General features: G+C 40.9%; 2 long non-coding RNA genes across 4 annotated transcripts; one reads left to right on the forward strand and one right to left on the reverse strand.

Moving 5' to 3' along the window:
* Nucleotides 1-2,465: 2,465 nt before the first annotated feature.
* On the reverse strand, nucleotides 2,466-10,538 carry LOC115775469 (uncharacterized). Of its 3 annotated transcripts, none has more exons than XR_004019324.1 (8): nucleotides 10,318-10,538; nucleotides 10,013-10,163; nucleotides 5,461-5,722; nucleotides 4,079-4,139; nucleotides 3,679-3,873; nucleotides 3,359-3,445; nucleotides 3,166-3,249; nucleotides 2,466-2,528 (listed from the first exon to the last, which is right to left on the reverse strand). It is a non-coding gene; the product is annotated as an uncharacterized LOC115775469 (long non-coding RNA). The 3 variants fall into 3 exon arrangements; XR_004019326.1 differs by having other exon boundaries at nucleotides 4,075-4,139; XR_004019325.1 differs by lacking the exons at nucleotides 10,013-10,163; nucleotides 10,318-10,538 and adding an exon at nucleotides 8,789-8,864.
* Nucleotides 10,539-18,349: 7,811 nt separating this feature from the next.
* Nucleotides 18,350-20,612, forward strand: LOC115775470 (uncharacterized). The gene is made up of 3 exons (XR_004019327.1): nucleotides 18,350-18,618; nucleotides 19,513-19,602; nucleotides 20,582-20,612. It is a non-coding gene; the product is annotated as an uncharacterized LOC115775470 (long non-coding RNA).
* Nucleotides 20,613-22,203: the final 1,591 nt, after the last annotated feature.

Below are 22,203 nucleotides of genomic sequence, written 5' to 3' on the forward strand. Positions count from 1 at the left end.
GTCTTCCACCTCACAACGTTATCTACACGTAGAGCCAAACCAGACGGCCGCAGAGTGTTGGCATGGCAACCGTAAACATAACCTTTCAAAATAAAAGCGCAACACGGCAAGAACAAACTGAAAGTTGCGAGCACACCCGGAGCCACCCATAAACACTCACTATAAAAGGAGAATGTTCATCACATTTAGTAGGCATTTACATTCAGTCTCTCCGTCATGAGTCCGAGGTTCAGGCTGCTGTAAAGAGTGTTTATGCAGTCAGTGGTTTGTTTGGAGCTGCCCTCGCCCCCACACCCCCTCCCTGACTCTGCACACTGAGATCTTTGTTATCCAGCAGTGCATTAGGACAGGAAGTAGAACGGGCCCTCGGTCACAGCAGTTGGACAAGCAGATAAGATGCTAAAGAGCTTTGCTGTCCCCACTCAGCCAACGGAAACTCACAGGAGAATTTGAGAAAGCCAATCAAAGTCGCCACAAAACACCAAGTCTTTCTATATTCAACATAGAGCAACAAAAAAGTCACAATGCATCTTTTTCTGAAACTGCTTTTTACTCAAACTGTCCTAAAAACGAGCTGCAGTTACCTGTAGGGAGGCCGGCAGCTTCACGCACACTCATATCTTTGTGCTCATCTTTGTTTTTGGAACCTTAAATCACAAGTTTCATAAATCCAAAGCAGCATCAACAAAAACTCCATCCATTCCCTTATCCTGTTAAGGGTCACGGGGGGGCTGGAGCCTATCCCAGCTGTCATAGGGCGAGAGGCAGGGTACACCCTGAACAGGTCGCCAGCCTGTCACAGGGCCAACACAGAGAGACGAACAACCTTTCACACTCACATTCACACCTATGGGCAATTTAGAATAGCTAATTAACCTAACCCCAGTAAGTGCATGTCTTTGGAATGTGGGAGGAAACCGGAGTACCCGGAGGAAACCCACGCAAGCACGGGGAGAACATGCAAACTCCACACAGAGAGAGGGAGAGGCCTGGGCCAAGGTGGAATCGAACCCAGGCCTTCCAGATGGTATTCTATCTGTGAGGCAGCAGTGCTAACCACTGCGCCACTGTGCTGCCATCAACAAAAACTGATGCAGTTTATAAGGTCTATTTAAGTCACTAATAGCAACAAGTTTTCCATCGGGGTTGCCAAATTGTGAGCAATCATCCTCCAGAATTACATTTTTAATATCTTTTGGTATCATGAATTAGCTGCGCTACATCTGGACCAGTGGGATCACTACATAAGTAGTTATATATTTTAATAACAGACACTTTTGGCTGCTCGCTCTGCAGGGCTGACTTTGCAGAGTTTTGCATCAGATGTCCTTCGTGCCTCCGGCTGGTATCAAAGCAGTGACCTTTTGCTTGTAAAGCACATTTGTGTTAACCACTACCCCATGGAGGCATGATAATAATAATAATTTTAGTAAGGAGAAAGGATATTGGTCCTTTCACCTGACATTTAAAAGACACGAAAAAGGGAGAAAAGTCCATGACTGCTCTGGAGTTTGAAGCTAAAATGTGATTTCGATGTTTTCATTAACAAAAAAAGGTCTCATTAAACACTCAGAGGACACAGGCTCGTTACTGACACTGGAGATCAATAACCCATCGCTATGCTGCTTATCAAGTTTGAATCTCAGTGACCTTGACCTCAAGGTAAAGGTCAAAGGAAAATTATGGGCATGGACAACAAGACCTGTGTGTTATTTCTGTGATTCAGTGTTTCAGAGTGACAACAAATCAGCTAAAACCTGCCGGGGGCGGGGTTTGTTGTGGGCACCACTTGGTTCATTTGTTACCTGTTAATTGTTAGTTATTATTAATCTCTCTCTCTCCCCCCTCAGCAGATGACCCCCCCTCCCTGAACCTGGTTCTGCTGGAGGTTTCTTCCTGTTAAAGGGAGTTTTTCCTTCCCACTGTCACCAAGTGCTGCTCATAGGGGTCATTTTGACTGTTGGGTTTTCTCTGTATTATTGTAGGGTCTTTACCTACAATATAAAGCACCCTGAGGCGACTGTTTGTTATGATTTGATGCTAAATAAATAAAATTGAATTGAAAAGAAAACTGATATTTTGATTGGATTTATTTCTTATTTATTTTATTTGTAAAATAAAAAAAAAGTTCCATCTTCTTGCTTTGGTTATTTTGAAATTTTAAGCTATTAAAATTCACTTTTTCAAACTTCAAACTACATCCAGCAACTGGGTCCTGGTCTCTCTACTCTACACATATAAAACACATTAATGCGCTCTTACACAGAGTTTAGATTTATGGATTCACAGCACAATAAAGAAAATAAAATGCCGTTACAATAACAGTGTAAACAGCTTGCATTAAACCAGCGTCTTTGGTCCCGTCAGTCTCTGGATGATCCGGTGCTGGCGGCGTCTGGGTTTGGACGTGTTGGCGGCCCTCTGTCCTGACCCGTGGCCCTGACTGGAGCTCTGACCAGGGTCAACTTCACTCCTGCGGGACCCTGAGCGCCTGTGCTCTCTACTGCAATCACGTGCCCGATGAAATGCTGAAACACAGCAGAGCAGCACATCAAGACAATGGTCAGTCACTCGCCTTGATTTTTAACATTTCAGAGCAAATCTTTATCCACCTGAACTTTTTACAGAGCATCTTCTAAATGGCAAAACATTTCCAAATAGATTTCACCAAAACTTCAGTTTTAAATTTGTTACCACCCTAATATCTGATTTTAAATTAACTTTGAAATGAACTACACAACCTCCATCATCACCATTGGCTCTAAGCCCAGCTTCTTTAAGTCTTTCCTCTGAGTTCATAAAACCTCTGAATGCAGTTTGGGTGCAGATGATTTTATGCTTTGTTCAACACCAGTGCAGAGTTAAGATCTTTGATAAGCTAGTTGTTATTTGTTGCACTTAACTTAGATTTAGTGGATACAACAAAGGAGTTTAATAAGTTTGGGATCAATAAAGCACATCTCATCTGTTCTTAAACAAGTGAAGTGAGATCTGCAGATATGTAGGAGGGTGACTGGCAAACATCACGAAAGGTTTCATCATTTGTCAGAAAGTCCGACTGAACCAACACACACTGGAGGTTTGAGCTCGTCTGACTAAAACACTTTCAGTCTTCTGTGGATAAAAGTCATAGAAATGAAATAAAGCAGTGTTTTAATGGGAGACCTCTGCAGGATGAAGAGCAGCGCCCTCGTCCTTTGGTTTAGCTCTGGATGATTCAGCGTCCTTTTCCCTCTGTGCTTTTACTTCCTGCATTCAAAGAGCATAACAAAAATATACTCTCGCAACTTATGATGAGAATGCAGATATTATTGTTAATAATAGGGGGAATTCATGGTTGTAGTTAAAATATTTCAACCTTTAAGGTCTCATAGTTTGAAGTCCTGGAAACGTAATCTTCCCATGATTTGGCAATGAACTCCTTTTGCTTCCAGCGAGACTTCATCTGGGATTAAAAAAGACACAAAATCATTATTAAAACAAAGATGTCCCAAAGGAAAACATATATTAAAATAAACTAAAGAAATGAATAGATCTGAAAACCTGGACTGATTTGTTATGCATGTGGAAATAAATCTGATCTGTACAGAAGTTCATGAAGGAAAAAAGAATGTGATTTGTGTGGCATAAAAGGTGGAAGTTTCAGGTGAGGCGTTTCCACTGTTTTACTCTCAGCACCTCTGTGTATGTGAGCTCCTCCTCGCTGACGTCCTCCTCCTGATGCTCCAGGATGCTGTTTTGTTCCTCCATGAGCCTCCTTGCGGTGTCCTCTGCAGTCTTACAGATGTTGCTCAGAGCCTCCCGATCGGGGCTAACTGGCCTCACGCCGTCCACACTCAGTTCCCTGCTGATCTCGGCCCACACCTCACCGACCTGCAGCACCGTGACAGACAGATACCTCAGTGTTATCTGGGTTTATGTACAACTCAACTCAAGGACTTTTCTTCACAGTGCTGGGAAAAAGTCCTCACTCCCTTCCTGATTTCTTAGCTTTTTTGCATCTTTGCCACACTTGAAAGTTTCAGATCATCAAACTAATTATAATATTAGACAAATAGAAAATGCAGTCCAGACCTACTTGGCCCTGTGTGGGAAAGTAATTGTCCTCTCGGATGGTGATGCTTCTTTTGGTAAACCTGCTGTCAAAAAGTAAAGAAAAAACACCCTAAATATGTTTAGAACTACTAGGGCTGGGGAATATGGACCAAAATAATATCTCAATATTTTTTTACCTGAATGGTGATATATGAGCTTTATCTTGATATTTTTTCTTCCCAAAGGTACAAACAAAAAGGCACTTCTGAGTGACCCAAAAGTCACAAAGACACTTTTATTAACATTCAGCTGTAGATGTACATGAGAAATTGCTCAAAAATAAACCACTGGCATATTTAAATAATAATGCTCCTAAAATAAATAAATGCTTTTTTCTGTCCTAAGACTCGCAGCTGTGCTATTAAAATGTAAAAAGAAAAGATCCAGAGCAAAAACAGCAAACGGCTGACTGATTCTTTAAAAAGCCAGTCTGCAGTGAAGCAGACTTCACCAAAGGGCTTCTTCCTGTGTAAGAGAACAACCCAGATAGCAAAATGTTCTGTGTTTGTTCACGGATGCCGCCCGGATAGCTCTCTGTGGCTTGTCGTCAGCTGATGACAACAGCTGTTTATAAGCTAACATTATGCCAGCTAACTTTAGACTCCAGTGTCCTAAAATCCCACTTTCTCTGCGATTTTCTGATCACATTATCACTTCGTATGAGTTTATTCTAAGTGTTGCAGGTCAGTGATGATGGATCCACTTCAAAGACAGGTTCACTAACAGCAGTATAAACACCAGGGCTCACTGACTGAGGTCAGGATATCCTCAGCAGCTCACCTCAGTATCACTGACACTCCTTTAACAGTTTTCCAGCCTCCTCCAGAGTAACGTGGAAGTTTCTCACTGGCACACTGACAGCTGCTTACACTCTGCCTTTTTATTTAAAGTTAAAGAGTAAAAGTGGGCTTGTATTAATAGATTAATAACTCTGCTGTGGCTGTCAGAGCCATCATCTATCAGTGAAGCTGATCTTAGATCAGATTATACATGTTTACATTAAAGCAAAGCTGATGTTTCTGTCTGGAAACCTTCTAAAACATTTTGTATCCAGTAAAGCAGAAATAATGAAATCCTCAATAAAAAGTGAGCTTGTTGCAGCCCATCAGTGTGATGTTCACTGAACAATGACTTCAGAAAGGAAATGGTCATAAACTGTGGCAACACTTTAACAACAGTTCAAACATTCAGACATCAGTTTTAGGCAATTAAGCTCAAAATCATTATTTACATGAACCAAACTAAGGAAAGCAGTCAGACCGTCTTCAGTTCATGTTTGGAGTTATAAAACATCCTCATACATCCACCCACCCCACAGAAAGAGTGTAAATGTGTGGGAACCACTGAGAACTGAGTTTGACTCACCGAGTAAGAAACTGCTTCACCTTCTGTTTGCATCTCTGGACTTGAATCTCTGCTTCATCTGTGAGTCCAGTTTTTAGGAAATGTCACAGTGTCACATGTCTAATAAAAAGCTCTGGCTCCATAAAGTCCTCCATCCAAATCTGTGTGTCTGTGGAGCAGCAGTAACAGCATCTTCTTGCACAGGGTCAGCAGCACACCTCCATCTGTCTGCTGCAGGCTTTAGGATGTGTTCAGGGGCAGCCTGGGAAACACGACTCTGCATCTGTGATCACACAAGCAGCAGCACTTCAATGAACTTCCTTTGAACACATCAGTTTACAGTGTTGGTGTCAGCAGCAGCCTTAAAGCATGAAGTCTGTCTGATACAGGGCTGCAACTGTCAGTTCTTTTATTATTTCAGTTATTCAAAGAATTGTTGCAGCCCTCGTCTAATTATAAGAATAGGTAAAAATGCCTAAAACCTTCCACCCATGCATCAATATAATAATTAAAAACGTGCTTACTTAATAATTTGCTACAAAAGGATCTGTGTGTTTGAGGTCTTATTAGATGTCAGTAAAATGTGGAACCACTGAACTTGATAATCCTGCACTGCTGTGAAAACCCTGCAAAGCTGTCGCAGCTAATGGTTGATTTTTTCCTCCATAATAACAAGCGTAATGTAAAAATGAGTCAGTCACTGTTCCGACTTGTGTAAATCATTTTAAGTTTAGACAGCGTTGGTACAATATGTTCCTAAATTATATTCTGAAATAGTAGCATCACGAATTTGTTTTCTGATTACATTGTGTCTGTTCCGACTTGTGTAAATCATTTTATGTTTAAGAAAAATGTTTAGTTTTACAATTTTGTTTACTTCCGTATTTTCATGATGCTATGGTGACGCCTATTGTTCGTTTTGGGTACTGCACGTTATAAGCTTTTTCTGTCTGAGACGCCTTCAGTTCACTCAACCGTTAACAGAGTATTGTACAGCACGGTGGTTTCTCTCGCTCTGAACCTTGGAATAGATACGTCTGTAAGTGTTGTTAGTTACAATTTGTCATATAATACGACATGTGAACCATTTTCTTTGAATCATTAAGTTTGATGAAGCATCTCTGTGTTAGACTTTTGCTACTAACCTGTGTTATACATTGTTGCCTAGCATGTCCGTGTTTGTTAACTGCTTAATGTGAGAGTGCTTATTTTTGATAAGAAATGTGTAAATACATGTGAAAGTGTGACGAGACTTTTCTGACATGTTGTGTTTTATGTCTGTTGTAGTTTTACAATTTGAGTATATGTGGATGAAGTGGCAGTTCAATTAAACTTTCATGAAGGAAAGCCCCGCTCCTCATTTACTCTTGTTAGCTATCTGTCAGTGCTTTGTTTGAACACAGCTGCCAGGACAGAATAGTCACCATAAACTGCTGTGTGGAAGGCAGGAACTGGATCCTAATGCAGACTCATGAGACAAGACTAAACTTAGAAACATGCGGCTTTATATGCTGCTAAACTCAGGGAAGGCATCCACCCATTCTGAACTGAATACAGACAATATAAACGCAGACATATACACGCAGACGCTGAGCACTGACGTCAAGATCCCCTCCTTATTGGATGTGGCAAAAATAAACAGAGCGCTGCATCACTCTGGTGCTTGTTCAAATCATATTACAGTTGAAACTGAATCACGTATCCTGGTGTTTATTCCAAAAAGATTTTTCCAGTCGCTTGACAGTACAATCTTTCAGTTTTTATGGAATAAGAAGCCCCCGAGAATGAGAAAGGAGCTGTTGCAAAAAATTAAGGATTCTGGGGGCTTCGCTCTACCAAATTTCTTATATTATTACTGGTCTGTAAACATCCGTACAATGTTATTCTGGCTTAGGACTGATGATAATAAACCAAACTGGTTGCCATTGGAGGAGGCTTCATGTGTCTCAGCGTCATTGTTTTCTCTTCTATGCCTCCCCATAAATTTCTCTTTTAAGTCATATTCAAATAATATTATAGTTAAAAGCTCGCTAAAAATTTTGACCCAGGTAAAGCGACATTTAGGATTTCAGGGAATACTCTTTAGTTCTCCATTCAATTTAAATCCTTTATTTCCTCCTTCATTAATTGATAAAACTTTTCCAACATGGAGAAGCCGAGGACTTGTGTCTGTAAAGGACTTTTTCATTGATGGCACTTTGGCTTCGTTTGCACAATTGTCATCCAAGTTTAATTTGCCCAGTACACACTTCTTTAGGTACTTACAGGCCAGAAAATTTATTAATAGATATTTTCCGGATTCTTTAAACATCACCACTACATTTTTGTTGGACTCTATAATGGCACTCAAACCTTCTTTGAAGGGCACAATTTCAAAAATATATAATTTTCTACTTTCTAGTCTTTCAGCATCATCAGATTACCCCAGTATCACTTGGTCCAAAGAATTGAATATCGAAATCACTGAGCAGCAATGGGGGTCTATTTTGAAATGTATTCACTCATCCTCAATTTGTGCAAGACATTGTGTCCTTCAGTGTAAAGTGCTGCACAGGATACACTGGTCTAGAAGTAGGTTGGCACAGGTTTTTCCTGATATTGACCCTAATTGTGCAAGATGCAAATCAGGTTCAGCCAATCTTTCTCATATGTTTTTGACTTGCCCTTCCTTACTCACATTTTGGGGTTCGGTTTTCAATTCACTTTCAGCTATTGTATCAACCAGAATCCCATATTCCCCTTTGACTGCTCTGTTTGGGATTCTCCCTGATGTACATTCTCTGCCCTCCCATTCGGTTGAAGTTATAGCCTTTCTTACACTTATAGCTAGAAGAACTATTCTTATGCGCTGGAAAGATTCGCACCCACCCACGCATACAGGTTGGATAAAAGATGTACTTTATTTTATGAAACTGGAAAAAATAAAATACTCCTTGAGAGGTTCAGATGAGAAATTTTATAAAATCTGGCTGCCTTTTCAGAAACATGTTATGTCTCTGACCAGTGAGATGACTCTGTAACCACCAGGTTTCTGCCTTTTTTTTTTTTTCTTCTCTCCATTTTTCTTGTCTTTCATCCCCCACCTTCCCTCTTCATTCTTTGGTTTAGAAATGTTTGGCACACATACGCCTTAGTACACTTTTATTGTAAGCCCCCCCCCCCCCATTTTTCTCTCTTTTTTTTTTTTTTATTTCTTTTTTTCTCGCCGTTGTTGTTTTTTTTTGGTTTTTTTCTTTTTTTTTTTTTGATAATTTGGGGTTTGTTTTTTCTTTATATATATATATATATATATATATATATATATATATATATATATAAAGAAAGAAATAAACTTTTGTTATGTATTTACCTATGTTGAGGAGAACGATGATACTTGTTGAAGTGGAAATGTACGTTCGCTGCTCCCCTTATGTTGTTTCCTTATCTGTAAGATTTAATAAATAAATCGGAAAGAAAGTGGATCACATGGGCTCACCTTTCACATGTAAGAGTGAACTATTTTTTAAAAATTGTATCTGGCAATAACAAAATTTTGAAAACATAACTCGCAGATAATACCATGTAGTCTCACACTGAAACCAGCCTCCAAACAATGAAGCTCTTACTGAACTGCATCACCCTGAGCTAACGACTCTGATACAGACTGATCTTCAGACCTTCTGTTTGCTGCTGTCTGCTCCTCACTCTGTTTCTGCATTTGTGTGATTATAATAACACTACATTTAATTTATGAAGCACTTTACAAATGTTGGAAACGGCTCTTTTTCTATAATTTTAGTGTACAGTTTCATTGCTAAAGGAAAATAAAGCAGATCAGTGTCTGTTGCAGTGTCTTATTTTAATTTGTAACCTTTGTTCATATTTTGTGTTAAGGATTTTTATTAATAATATTTAAATTGCTAAAAATCAGTGAACATAAATTTTTTTTTTTTATTCATAAACCTGCAGATGCCATATCTCCATGTCAGGATCTGGTTATTGTAGACATTTATCATCCCAGTAACAGCGTTACAAACAGCTGTAAACACTCATAAAAACATTAGAAGGTCAGTTAATATGAGGAGCTGCTGAATTTAAGTAAAATAAATTTCATTTCATGATCTTTTGCAGATCATACCTCAGTCTCTGCCTTCATCAAACATGTCCCAGTGTGATAAAGCATTCAGAAGATGACTTATATGCCCCCCCTTCTCTATCTAGCTACATGACAGATGCTCCCAGATTAGCTGTGCTAGCTTAACTTTACCTGCAGTCAGTCCTGGAAAGGGTCAATAAAATCATTCATGTTCCTAGCCCGGTATGACAAACTACCGAGACACCCACCTAAACTGCCCCTGTGAAATAAATCCCTGAGGGGTTTTTTGAACTTTTAAACTCAGAGCTTCCATCTATGTTAGCTAATATGACGGTAGCTAATGTGCTATATAAGCTAACTCCACCGGCACAATCTCAAATTTCTCAATAAAAACAACAAATAAAGCAGTTATTTTCATGATCTCCTACCAGGACAAGTTTACTGAACAGGTAACGCTAGGAATGAAGCACATTTAACAGAAGAGTTTACAGCTCTTACCGTAGAGAAGCGCTGCCGTCCACTTCCTGCTTTCTGTGTGAGAGCCGCTGTCCGTGGGCGGGCCGGGTCCTCTCCGGAGGGCCAGAACTGAGGAACAGCCTGAACGGATCGGCTAACTTGAGGGCGGGTCCGCCCCGAAATGCTTTGCTATCTGGGAAAACATGTAAACAGACTGAATGAACAAACTTCCATCCTTCAGTCAGCAGGATTTCAGCCAGCTCAGTAAATCCAGAATCCTATCCACCAGCTGCATAGGGAGGACACGAACAGACCCACTTCCAATATTATAAGGTCACGTGACTTACGGTACAAACCAACAGTCAGGTACTCTTGGGGGTCCGGGCGATGCCAAAGCGCACGAACGGGCGCAGTAGAAGGCGGTATGTACACAAAACACAGTGATAGCGGAGGATTTCAGGTTAACAAAAAACTCTCCAAAAGTCGCCGACGTCGCCGGGAAAACTCGCTAAATTTTTTCGCTAGTCGCTTCTTGTAAAAAAATAAAATTCTCTAGCGGGGTCTGAAAATCCGCTAAACCTAGCAACAAATTCGCTAAGTTGGCAACAGTGCTGACAGGCAGGAAGTCAAGCGTAAGGTGGGTGGGGCTCCATTCTCAATGGGCGGGGCATGGAATGTTTTTGTAGGCTGGGCCTGTTCCAAACAGCAAACGCAAGATGATGACGTCATCTTAGTCAAAGGATCAAATGACCGACACATTCTGAGAAATCCTGTATGTAAGGGCAGCCTGCATTCTGGACACACACTTCAAGTGGATACAGTCAAGAGCGATTCACAACGAATTTTGTTCTTCTGCAGACAAAACCATTAAAATTAAAATGTTAGACATGAGTAACCAGCACCAAGACTCTGAATTGTTGCATAGTATACAACATCGTCTCAGCAGCCTTGAGAATGACTTTCATAAAGTCATTTCTGAAAAAAATGAATTAAAGGAGGAAGTCAAGAGAGTAAAATTGTACATTTACGACCTGCAGGTCCAAAAGTCAGTCATGCAAATCAAGCTGGACCAATATGAGATTCAAGTGGGAAAGCTAAATGATGAAGTAGCAGCAAATAAAGAGCAAATCATCAAGCTGACCTCACTGCTGGAATCCAAAACGGAGGAGCGAGGGGACCAGGTTTGTTCAGAGGCTCAGGAAGAGCCCAGGGACTCTGAACTGGACATGAAGAGGCTGAAAGAGCAGCTTCTGCAGAGGGACAGTGAAATCCTGAACCTGAAACAGGAGAACAAGAGTCTCTCTGCCAAAGTTAAACGCTTTCAGAAAGCCAGGGCTCTGTGGAATAAGACAGACAAGAAAATCCTGAGCCTGAAACAGAAGAACAGGAGTCTCTCTGCCGAAGCTGAACGCCTTCAGAAAGCCGAGGCTGAGTGGAATGAGACAGACAAGAAAATCCTGAACCTGAAACAGAAGAACAGGAGTCTCTCTGCCGAAGCTGAACGCCTTCAGAAAGCCGAGGCTGAGTGGAATGAGACAGACAAGAAAATCCTGAGCCTGAAACAGAAGAACAGGAGTCTCTCTGCCGAAGCTGAACGCCTTCAGAAAGCCGAGGCTGAGTGGAATGAGACAGACAAGAAAATCCTGAACCTGAAACAGAAGAACAGGAGTCTCTCTGCCGAAGTTGAATGCCTTAAGAAAGCCGAGGCTGAGTGGAATGAGATAGACAAGAAAATCCTGAACCTGAAACAGGAGAACAAGAGTCTCTCTGCCGAAGTTGAACGCCTTAAGAAAGCCGAGGCTGAGTGGAATGAGACAGACAAGAAAATCCTGAACCTGAAACAGAAGAACAGGAGTCTCTTTGCCAAAGTTGAAAGCCTTCAGAAAGCCGAGGCTGAGTGGAATGAGGCAGCACACGGAGAGATGGTGGAGCAGGGGATGCTGGCTCTCCAAGAAGAAAATAAAAATCTGATGGATGAGCACAGGGAGGTCTATAGAATGCAAAAAAGGTTGAGAAAGGCCACCAAAAAGCTTCAACAAGAAAGGAAAATTTTTAAGGAAGAAAAGAAAAAATTCAATGAAGAAAAACAGCTGGAGGAGGAAAAGAAAGGTCTGCATGGACAGCAGCAGGAATGTCAGAAAGTAAGTCAGGCACTGAAAGCACTGACAGAAGTGCAGAAAGACATTCAGGAGAAAAAGACTGACAGAGCAGAGCTCTTAAAGACACAACAAGAGACAATGAACCTGCTGGAAGTGATAAATTTGCAGCTTGGAGAGTCAGACATAGATAATGATAGTAATGAAATAAAGAAGCTCCAGAAAAAGAAAGATAAAATAGAAAAAAACTGCTGAAAGCCAGAGAGAAAGAATTAGAGAAGCAGGTGAAAAAACAAGAAGAAGAAGAAAGAAAACAGCAGAAAATTCGAGAGAAAGAAGCAAAAAAAGAGCAGAAACGACAGGAAAAAGAGGCAAAGAAGCTGAAAAGGCAAGAACAGAATGAAAACCGACGATGTTGCCTCTGGTCGTGGTTCTGCTGCTCAGCTCAACCTGAGGATTAAGCCTCCTCTTCCTCCTCCTCTCTACCTTTCCTACTATCCTTCCTCTCTTTCCTTTCACCCCAGCCGGTCTCAGCAGATGGCCGCCCCTCCCTGAGCCTGGTTATGCTGGAGGTTTCTTCCTTTTAGAAGGGAGTTTTTCCTCCCCACTGTCGCCTAGAGCTTGCTCATAGGGGATCATATTCTGATTGCTGGGATCTTATCTTTCCTCTCTTTTTTCTCTCCTTCATTTTTCCCCCTACTTCAGGTGTGTTGAAGCAGAGACACATCTAAAAGTTGCAGGACACTGGACCTCGAGGCCTGGACTTGAGGATCCCTGCCCAACTTTAACCTTTTTTATTTTTAAACTACTTTAATCTTTAAATAAACTCTTAAACTATATGTTTGCATCTCTGCGTGTGATTATTTAGAATCATCAAAATGCTTCCACAACTCTGTTAAGTGGTTAAATGACATATCAGTGATTGTTGAAGCCATTTCTTTTTAAAATAATAGTATACATTTGGGAAAATATATTTTGGTAAGTATAAGTAATTCTATTATTAATCTGTCACTAATAATTTGCAGGAATAATAATTTGGTAGTTATGATGTTATAATATCTTTGTATACTGGTAGGAGGTAGGAGAAATGCACTGGAAGTCACTGGACCTTAGAGTGACACAATTTTCGACCTACACTGCACTACACACTGTAAAATGTAGTTAGATTAGAAAGGTCAAGATTCTCCTTTATGTTTTGTTTCTTGCTTTTTTTTAGTAAAGATACAAAAGAAGATTCTTTGGACTCAAGACCTTAGTTTTACTAATGTGTGTTGAGTGCAAAACACTTCAGGGTCCAGGCTAGCGAGGCAGCCGTGCTGCTGCAGCCACAGTGGTATTTTAAAAAGGTTTTCTAATAAATATTACCATTGATCATTGTCATATTTACACATACGTAAGCAATTGTACAGAACCTGGAAGATGAAGAATTTGATGAAGATTTTAAAATGTAAATCTTTGTAAATAGTGTCTGAGATGAATAGTTTGAGTTATAATGAAAAAGCACATTTTGACCAATGGCGTCATGACATCAAAAGAAACGTCATGACGATGTCGGGTTATGTCATGTTACAGAGAACGCCATCGTATCCCTCAGTACCAAATTCATTGTGATAGATGAAAAATTCCCTGAGATAGGTATTTTACAATTTGACCAGTGATGGGGTGACCTTGACATTTGACCTTGAAACTGAAATCATGTTCTTGGGTAGCTAAGGAATATTTCCACAAAGTTTCCTACATTTTTGGCTCAAAACTAACTTTTGTCCATCTATTAAAAAAAAAAAAAAATAACGCAAATACGTGAATGTTGTCCCAGACGCACAACGGTAAAGAATCTTTTCACAACATCTTGGATCCAGAGTGTGAGCTGGATCATCACCAAAATTTAAAACTTAATCCCTTGTTTCTTGTACCACCCCAACGACTTTTTCATTTGCTCTCATTTCATTGGAGCCTATCCCAGCTGTCATAGGGCGAGAGGCAGGGTACACCCTGTACAGGTCGCCAGCCTGTTGCAGAGCCAACACACAGAGACAGACAATCCTTCACACCTATGAGCAATTTAGAATCACAATTAACATTACCACAGTAACTGCATGTCTCTGGACTGTGGGAGGAAACCAGAGGATCACTGTACAATCTCCAATCTCATGGTATATTCTGTATGATGACAATAAAGGTGTTCTTTCTATAACTGGAGAAAACCCACACAGACACGGGGAGACAATGCAAACTCATATCTGGGCCAAGGTGGATTCAAAACCCAGGACCTTCTGGCTTGGAGGCAAGAGTGCTAACCAACAGTGCTAACCAAGTCCTGTTCTTGCAGAGCGGTCCCTGCAAGAACAGGACTTGAAAGAATGAATAGAAAACACTGGGGCATGTCACAACCTGGCTCATAAGGCCATGACACAAAGGGTGGACACACCATTTGCCATTTTAAAAGGATTTTATTCAACAAACTTAAACAGAACTAAAGACAGACGAGGTGTGGAAGCCAGTAGGGTGTCCATGTGTGTAGAGATGTTTGTAAGTGTTACAAATACAGCAAATAACAAAAACCTAAAGGAAACAAAGATAACACAAAACACAAAGACCTGAAACACCTGAAGAGTAAAACAGGCAGGGGTCGTCACAGGCAAAAGACCAAGGTCATGCGAAGCATCTCAATCTGAAATATGGGAATGAAGTCGCTATCTTGTGTCCTGTCTCTCTCCCCCCTCAGCAGATGACTGCCCCTCCCTGAGCCTGGTTCTGCTGGAGGTTTCTTCCTGTTAAAGGGAGTTTTTCCTTCCCACTGTCACCAAGTGCTGCTCATAGGGGGTCGTTTTGATTTTTTGGATTTGTTCTGTAGTTACTGTAGTGTCTTTATCTTGCAGTGTCTCGAGGCGACTGTTTGCTGTGATTTGGTGCTATATAAATAAAACTGAATTGAGGATAAGCGGAAATGAATGGATGGATGAATTATTGTGGAGCACACCTTTTGACAGTGGTGAGGACAAGTTACTTTAGTTTCCTCTCCAGGCAGACTCAGGCTGCATCCTACAGCCTTTTTTTCCCAGAGTGGAATGCTGAAAAACCCTGAGAATAAATCTCTTAAAGAACCACCTGAGGAGCAAACGCTGGCCCATGTGGTCTGATCCATCAGATGAGCTACTCTAGCTCAAATTCCTGAAACAGTTAATGCTGGTTCTGAGAGAATGGTGTCATAACCATCTCAAAGATTTATCTTCATGTTCGGCTGCTTTCAGCACTGCTGGTATTTGTTTAGACTCTTTGGCTCCAGTTGATCTTTCAGCATTAACTTCAATAGTTACTTCCTCCAAACCAGCAACATGTTTGTTAGATCCCATTCCTACTAGACTGTTCAAAGAAGTCTTTCCAATTATTGATGCTTCAATCTTAAAAATGATCAATCAGTCTTTATTAGTTGGCTATGTACCACAGACCTTCAAGGTGGCTGTAATTAAACCTCTACTTAAAAAGCCATCACTGACCCAGCTGTCTTAGCTAATTATAGGCCAATCTCCAACCTTCCTTTTCTCTCAAAGACTCTTGAAAGAGTAGTTGTAAAACAGCTACTGTAACTGATCATCTGCAGAGGAACGATTTATTTGAAGAGTTTTCAGTCAGGTTTCAGAATTCATCACAGTACAGAAACAGCATTAGTGAAGGTTACCAATGATCTTCTTTGAGCCTCTGACAGTGGACTCATCTCTGTTCTTGTCCTGTTGGACCTCAGTGCAGCTTTGATACTGTTGACCATAACATTTTATTACAGAGATTAGAGCATACTATAGGTATTAAAGGTACTGCACTGCAGTGGTTTGAGTCATATTTATCTAATAGACTCCAATTTGTTCATGTAAATGAGGAGTCTTCTTCACACACTAAGGTTAATTATGGAGTTCCACAGGGTTCTGTGTTAGGACCAATTTTATTTACATTATACATGCTTCCCTTAGGCAGTATTATTAGAAAGCATTGCATCAGTTTTCATTGTTATGCAGATGATACTCAGCTTTATCTATCAATGAAGCCAGATGACACACATCAATTAGTTAAACTGCAGGAATGTCTTAAAGACATAAAGGCCTGGATGACCTCTAATTTCCTGCTTCTAAATTCAGATAAAACTGAAATTCTTGTACTCGGCCCCACAAATCTTAGAAACATGGTGTCAAACCAGATACTTACTCTGGATGGCATTACTTTGGCCTCCAGTAACACTGTGAGAAATCTTGGAGTCATTTTTGACCAGGATATGTCCTTCAATGCACATATTAAACAAATATGTAGGACCGCTTTTTTGCATTTGTGCAATATTTCTAAAATTAGAAAACATCCTTTCTCAGAGTGATGCTGAAAAGCTAATTCATGCATTTATTACTTCTAGGGTGGACTATTGTAATTCAGTATTATCAGGCTGTCCTAAAAGCTCCCTGAAAAGCCTTCAGCTGATCCAAAATGCTGCAGCTAGAGTACTGACAGGGACTAGAAAGAGAGAGCAGATTTCTCCCATATTGGCTTCTCTTTATTGGCTCCCTGTTAAATCTAGAATAGAATTTAACAGAGACCTCACAGTCCCATATCACCCCAACAGAGCACTTTGCTCTCAGACTGCTGGCTTACTTGTGGTTCCTAGGATACAAGAGTAGAATGGGAGGCAGAGCCTTCAGCTTTCAGGCGCCTCTTCTGTGGAACCAGCTCCCAGCTTGGATTCAGGAGACAGACACCCTCTCTATTTTTAAGATTAGGCTTAAAACTTTCCTTTTTGATCAAGCTTATAGTTAGGGCTGGATCAGGTGACCCTGAACCCTCCCTTAGTTATGCTGCTATAGGCCTAGGCTGCTGGGGGGTTCCCACAATAGATTGTTTCTTTTCATTCACCTTATTTACTTTATTTATACTCCACTCTGTATTTAATCATTAATTGTTATTAATCTCTGGCTCTCTTCCACAGCATGTCTTTTCTCTCTCCCCTCAGCCCCCCCTCAGCAGATGACTGCCCCCTCCCTGAGCCTGGTTCTGCTGGAGGTTTCTTCCTGTTAAAGGGAGTTTTTCCTTCCCACTGTCACCAAGTGCTGCTCATAGGGGGTCGTTTTGACTGTTGGGTTTTCTCTGTATTATTGTAGGGTCTTTACCCACAATACAAAGCGCCTTGAGGCGCTATATAAATAAAACTGAATTGAATTATTGAGGTGATACAGTACTATGAGGTCTTTGAGATAAGATGGGGACTGATTATTGAGGACCTTTAATGTGAGGAGAAGAATTTTAAACTCTATTCTGGACTTAACAAACATGCTTCCATGTAAAGGACTAAACACAGAGACAAGAAGACACATTAAACATGAAGACAGTGGAAAGGACAAAGGCATGAACACAAAGATGGTTCAGAGGGAGGCACAGACAGGGAAACACTGAAGGAGCTAACCTCAAAATAGGAACTGAAGGTAAATAAGAGAAAAGCCAACTTATCAGGCAGAAAACACTCCATAAAATGTAAATAAAAGAAAACAGTTTATAATATTTCGGCTGCAGATATCGAGTGAATCTGCAGCAAATGCAGACATGCGGTCATTTGTTGTGCACAATCAGCACCTTGTTGTCTAGTCCACCGTCCCGATCCCTTATACAGACACATTCTCTGTCCCTTCAGAGGACTTTATACTGGCTCACTGTAAATTCCTGGGTTATCTGAACCATAACCAAACTATTATTTAATTCTTACAAATTCTGCATTCAAATGGGCTCCAAGCCCCCGCAGTGTGACACCCAGATGCAGTAAAGTAGCTTTCCTTTGGGGCTGTGCGTGTCACATTTCAGCGGGTCTGATGTACAGTTCATTCATGTACAAATTATTTTTCCGAATAATCAAAACCTAATGTAAAATTTTGATTTATAAACAATAATATTCAAATCATGAAACCTAAAATTCAAATCTTGCAGTATGTTTCTGTGAACTTTTCCTCCAACACGCTGCGTTTATGTAGCCGCTGGAGCTCCGTGAACAATCAGTGTGGCCTCATAGAAAGGGCGGCCTTATGTAACATCACAGTCACTTCAGACAGAACAGATCCTCAGTCTGATTACGTCCAGGAAGCTGCAAGCTCTCAGCAGGCGCTGCTGTTTTCTGCAGTAAAAACATTTAGATGTGTTGCTAAAAACTATTTTCTCTTTTTGGGTTACATAAGTGACTGCAGTGCATTAACACACATGTTCCTTCAAGCGTGCAACATGCTGCACAGAGCGACCTCTCCTCCTCCTCCTCCGTCCTCCTCCTCTCTCGTCCATTTTACTGGCTGGATGACAAAATCACCCCTGACAGGCCGGAGCTTTTCATGCAGCTCTGTGAGTGTTTGTGTGCCACACTGTACCAAAGAGCAGGGACACACAGGAGCCCATTCGCTGCATCAGGCCACCCGCTGTTGGTTCAGACTGCCGAGGGGCTTCGCGGGCTGGAGGTCCGTCTGCCGTCGATGAGGGCGAGCGGTGCTGGGTCCCGGCTGGATGCTCGTCAACGCCACAAGGACCTGAAAACTTCCAACTGTGAGACTGATGTGTTTTACCTGAAGGCTGGTGATGGAGATATCATTAATAAATGGTTTATAACACATTACATTTAAGTTACTGTTTGTACAAGACTTGTTAAAGTGGTAACTCCTCCTATGTAACAGTTACTATAATTACAGGTTTTATCATCAGTCAGATTCCACTAAAGGCAAATGTATCCAAACACATCCTAAAGTGTGTTATAAACTACTTATTAAAGAGTTACAGTCTAATCCTTGGAAATAATAAACAAAGGGACTTAAAATTAGGTGGAAATATTAATAAAAATGTATAATTTTATTGCTTTAGTAGTTTTAAAACTGATACTTGTGTGAGAAAGTGTATGTATGGCTGTGATATCAGTTTGAAATTAGGCTAAAGATGGTTTTCAGCTTATCAATGTGAGAAAAGTGCTCAAATTGAAGAGAAGATTTGTAAGTATTTGTTCTCGAAATAGATTTTTTTTTCTTAGTTATGAACTCAAGTGTGACTTGAATATATATTGAAAACATCGTCAACTTAATCAGGCAGTTATGAGTATCATTTGCATCTCCTACAGGCAAAAATCTGCTTTTAAGATCAGTGACTTCCAACATGAGCGTTTAGTTCTCCTTGAAATAAATCAGAGGGTGTTGCAGCATGAAGAATAAATGCATTTATTTTCTAGTTTGATCTTTTTATCCTTTTCCTGTCAAACAGTGAAGGCGTCTAAAGGACGTTTCCCAGACATGGATTAAGCCTCAATTAACATTAAAATTCACTTAAGATTTGTGTTGAAAATGTTTTTAGTCTAAAATCAGGCTTAGTCCATGTCTGGGAACCTGAGGCATAAATCTGATTCAACAATATTGATTTGATGAAAAAGGTGATGGTAGTTTTCCTCTCCTGCAGGAAGCTCCTTGACCCGTCTGACGGGCTCAGACAGCAGGAATGATCATCAGACTGGGAAGACTGACTCCGGGATACTTCCGTCTCCTCCGGGTCGGTGTCTCTTTGTGACTCTTTTAATTCCTGATTGCATCCACGTTTCATTTAACGGGTTCTTCATCAGTGAACGTGTTCACAGTCTTCTCTCTCTTTTTATCACAAAGAGAGCAAAAACAAATTTAAGTCTGAATGAATATTTTATGCTTTCTATACATTTTTTAATCAGGACACTTTAGACTGAAAAACAGTGGACAGGATGCACAGAGAGCTGCATCTCAGGAGGTTTATGTTATATAACGGTTCAGACTCCACCCTGTAATTCAAGCTGCAGAGAGCAGATGAATCTTAATTTAAAGCTACAGGAAAATAACAATGCTGTTAAAACATAACTGATGTGCCTGTTATAAAAAGTAGTAAAAATGGTGGCGGGGCACTTTGAATGTTTGCACTAAAACTGCAGATACTCCTGGCTTAATCTGTATGAATATGGCATAATTATATTCTATTAGAGCTTTAAAATAAATGCAACAGAGGCTTGCAGTGGTATCTGTGTCTTCTGTGCCAGCACGTTGTCATCGCTGGGCCGTTGATTCGCTCTGTTGTGTTAAAGCTCGTGTTTGTGCTCTGACACACAGGGTGAGTCCAATCTGTCACTTCCAAACCCTCATGTTTCAGCGTTCAGGGTTAAAGCTGTGAAAGGGTGCATTTTACCCCAAACTTCACCAAGCATCAGCTTTTGTTGCATTAAGGGAATTATATATGATGTAAATATGACACATGAAGGAGCCCTATTTAGTTTGTTAATGTGGTTTACACCTCCAGCCACCAGGTGGCGTTTCTTTATATTTTCTTCCTAATTAAGTGTCTCGTTAAGGTGGGGCGATAACAGCCCTTCAGGGGCTTTTTCTTTTGTTTCAATTTTGAATTTAACTTTATTGGACAGTGTGGACAATTACAGCTGATCTCAGCCAGTGCAGCTTACATAGTCACTAAAATGTCTGTCTCCACCTGTGTGTCCAACTTTTGTCTGCAGAGGCAGATGTCAGGTGAGGTCCAGATTCAGCTCAGAGCAGCCTCATCGACCCCATCGCCATGACGATGGCCACGGTGGGGATGGAGTGTCTCTGTACAGTGCCAGGCGGATGTCAGAGAGGGTCCGACTGAAGCGGCCGACCGCCTGAGAGGTCTCACCTGTTCGCCGCTGTGCGGCGGGTCACGTGACAGACGGCACGTTAGTGAACGTCGGAGAAAGTCTGTGTAGTAGGAAGCTCAGAGTGTGTGTCTGTGGGTGTGTGCGTTGCTGGAAGGAAAAGCGAAGGTAAATGTGAGTCAGCGTGTCACCTGTGTGAGTCTGTAGTTTGATAACCCTACGTACTGTGTGCAGGTTTCCTTGAAAAGGAGTATTTAATCAGGTATTCTAGTGCAATTAATCATTAATTAATAAACGTCTCAGCATTGTAGTTTTGTTCAGTTTTAACATACACGTTTGTGTAGTACACAGATGTGCAGGAAATCTCATAAGATAACAACGTGGGAACTCTGATCACCTTTCCGGTCATTTCTTGTAGTCTGTGAATAAATCCTTGAGCAAAGTGAGTCACTGAGTATTCATAGGGAGAGTTTTTCACCAGAGCTTCTTCGAATTGCTAATTTATAACATATTTCATGTTAGTTCAGGATTTACTGAAGAAAATGTCTGCAGATGTGAAATGTAACTCAGAACATTTACAGTTATGGGTCTAATAAAAATGCTCACATCTTCCGGCTCCTGCGTGCAGACTGATGTTTTCATTCAGGTGTTTTTCAGCTCAAACACGGACAAAGCTCAAACCTTTAAAGGACAGCAGGGGCTGGATCGCATCATTTCCTTTGCAGCCTTCCTGTAACGCAGCACAGACGCGTCACTGTTTTCAAAGCGGCCTCTGGTTCTCAGGCTTCATCCATGTGGAAACGTTGTGAGGGGAAGCGGATGCTGTCGGGCGGCTGCACGGCCTGTATGGGCTGATTAATGTGAATAAAGCTCCGACAGAGGAAGTGATTTTTACCGTGGGTGAACGGCATGAGTTTATTTTCAGAGCGGATTGATTGAGTCTCACATGAGTTAGTGAAACAGTCCTGGGTGTGATGATGACCTCTCAGCGAACATCGGTCGGGGGGACAGTTCTGAGGGTGAGCTCTTCCAGCTCAATGTTCAGGACCCTAAAAATGACTGTGCCATGTAATACTGGTCTCAGGATTATTGGCAACTTATAAGATTAAAAAATGTGTTCAAGGCCACTGTTGCTGTATTAGTTTTATTATAAGCATTTGTAGAACATTTAAAGTCATTTTCTGTCTTAGTAAAAATCACTTTATACTTTATGCCAGTTAATAATTTATTCCACTGAAATCAGAGACAGTGGGGTAATTGGTGATTCTAAATTGCTCATAGATGTAAATGGTTGTCTGTGCTAGACCCCGCAAGAGGCTGGTGACCTGTCACTGTGTGGTAGCTGGGATAGGCTCCAGACCCCCACCCCACCCCCTTGTGACCCTGGATGGATGGAAGTTTGATTTTTTCCAAAAAATATGCATTCAGTTGAAGCCACTGACCCTGGCTGATATTTGTGTGAAATTTACATGTAAAGTCATAAAAAATACAAATAATAAATTTTT

Source organism: Archocentrus centrarchus, unplaced genomic scaffold (genome assembly GCF_007364275.1).
Source record: "Archocentrus centrarchus isolate MPI-CPG fArcCen1 unplaced genomic scaffold, fArcCen1 scaffold_148_ctg1, whole genome shotgun sequence".
Lineage (NCBI taxonomy): Eukaryota > Metazoa > Chordata > Actinopteri > Cichliformes > Cichlidae > Archocentrus > Archocentrus centrarchus.